This window comes from Anomaloglossus baeobatrachus, chromosome 3 (genome assembly GCF_048569485.1).
Source record: "Anomaloglossus baeobatrachus isolate aAnoBae1 chromosome 3, aAnoBae1.hap1, whole genome shotgun sequence".
NCBI lineage: Eukaryota > Metazoa > Chordata > Amphibia > Anura > Aromobatidae > Anomaloglossus > Anomaloglossus baeobatrachus.
In genome coordinates, this window is record NC_134355.1 from 472,615,905 (window position 1) to 472,618,108 (window position 2,204).

The window sequence follows — 2,204 nt, forward strand, 5'->3', positions numbered from 1 at the left end:
AAATGATGCATTCATCTGTGAAACTGGGGATTACCATATGCACAGAACACAATTATATAGTGATGCAAGCTTATACCAGATACAAAGCTGACACTTTATTAATATGTAAAATGTATGTAGCAAAGGTCAATGCTGGATAATTAGCACATCAGCTCCATGTAGCAGCAGAGTAGGAGTCCTCCCTGCAGAGGATACTCCCCTGATGGAGCAGGATGGGAGTGAGGCTTCAATAAACTACAGGACCCAGCATCCTCTGCGTTCTGGGTGGGCAGGAGCATGAAAGCATCCATTCCACTGCCTCCTTCCATCAGCTTCCCTTACAGCAGACGGAGAGACAGGACAAAAGGATCTCAGCTGGAAAATACAATTACATGCGATCCACAGCCTTCCATCTAGCCTGTAGGTAAGTCCTTCTCCTACACTACAGGAGGATGCACCATTAGGATTGTATTGGGGTTTACTGATAGTGACATTATTGACTGGATTATGCAGTGTGATGATGTATATCTGGGCTCAGGCATCCTATTTATTAACATTCTATAGACATGCATAATATATATATAAATCTATATATGTGTGATAAATCACATAAAGGCAGATTACACATTGGCACAGACATCTGTATTTATGCATCAGGAAATGTTGCACAGGGAGGGACTGCAATGCTGAGTGTGATTTATGTAATGGGGAGGATATCCTTGTGGGGGGAGAGGTAATAGATCTTTCCTGCTGCTTATCACAGTGACACAGTTGTAGTGGGTGGGCCTACCCCCTACTAGTTTAACATAGTTACCCGGCATTGTGATTATTAAAAGTGTTGAATTATATGTTTTTATGTGATGTGTTAGGGCACCCCCTAGTGGCCGGGTGGGACGGCTGTTGCCACCGGGGAGGAGGAGTCGGCCGGATATCTAGGCTAGGTCTGAATGTGTGTGGGGTAGAGAGATCCGGGTCAGCGGAGTGCGAGCATCTGCAGCGGCAAGTGCGATAGTGTGAGCGGACCATCAAGGGACACCGGAGAGGAGGAGGTGGACGTAACCTCAGAGCCTATTCTGCCGGTGTGGGTCCGGTGTATGCTTGGCTGAATAGTGGGTGCCCGAAGGAAGTAGAGTACGGAGGGCATATCCCCACCCGAGGTGACGTCTGGTCAGAGTGTCCCCAGCTCCACTAATATTGCCGTGATCCGCTGACCGGAGTGGCTTTTACCGGAGTGTCTGTCAAGCTGTGAGATCCGGGACAGCAGTGTGTGCACTTGGGCAGAGTGTGAGCGAAACAGCACGGGACACCGGAGATAAGGAGGTGGACGCAACCTCAGAGCCTATTCTGCCGGTGTGGGTCCGGTGTATGCTTGGCTGAATCGTGGGTGCCCGAAGGAAGTAGAGTACGGAGGGCATATCCCCACCCGAGGTGGCGTTTGGTCAGGGTGTCCCCAGCTCCACTGAAAGTCTGCAACTGCCTGTTTCTTTACTGTCTGCTGTTCGGATTATTGGACTGTGCTGAATAAATGTTCTCTTTTATTGCATTCAACTCTTGCCTGAAGTCTATTTGTGTAATGGAGAACGAAGACACTAGCACACACTGTTTTAACCCTAAAGAAGTGATGAAGACAGGGATGTGCCTGCACCATAGTGCTGCCACGACTACACAGCCAGAGGCCTCCCTGCCTAGTCACTTCATGTGGCGTAGTCGGCAGGATCCGAGTCCTTTGCCGGAGAACCAGGAGTCTGAAGACCAAGTAGTGCCTGAAGCACGGAATTCGGACGATGAAAGAAGATTTCCAGTCCCATGGTGGGAGGAAGAAGTGCCCAAGGCGTTGGACCGGGTACAAGATGGCGGCAAGGAGGCCGTTATCTGTGAGGAAGAAAGGGCGCGAAAAGTAGGCGCCAAAAGAAGAGCCTGGGGCTGGCCGGCGCCGAAGAAAAAGGACAGAGTACTCCGCCCAAAGAGGGGAGGCGCCAGCTCCAGGGCATTGAAGACTAAGAAAAGGAAAAAGAAGTACCTCGGCGGAGGAGTCGAGATGATGCGTGAGGCTGGGGGTGGAGTTTGTTCAAAAGCGGGAAACGAAGACCCGCCTCCACTTCCTCCAGTCTCAGCGTCGACACCACCGCCATTACCAGTGATTCCGTTGAGAACCGAGATGGAGAACTTTGGGCAACCTGCGGAGTTGGCGACGACTATGGCCCTCATCAGCCTTGGCCGAGGCC

General features: G+C 50.9%; 1 protein-coding gene across 1 annotated transcript in view; it reads left to right on the forward strand.

Moving 5' to 3' along the window:
* Nucleotides 1-301: 301 nt before the first annotated feature.
* Nucleotides 302-2,204, forward strand: part of GNB4 (G protein subunit beta 4) — a 181,182-nt gene continuing 179,279 nt past the window's right edge. The window contains exon 1 of the mRNA XM_075340599.1: nt 302-403. The gene's annotated coding sequence lies outside the window, so the exon portion shown is untranslated. The remainder of the gene's footprint in view (nt 404-2,204) is intronic.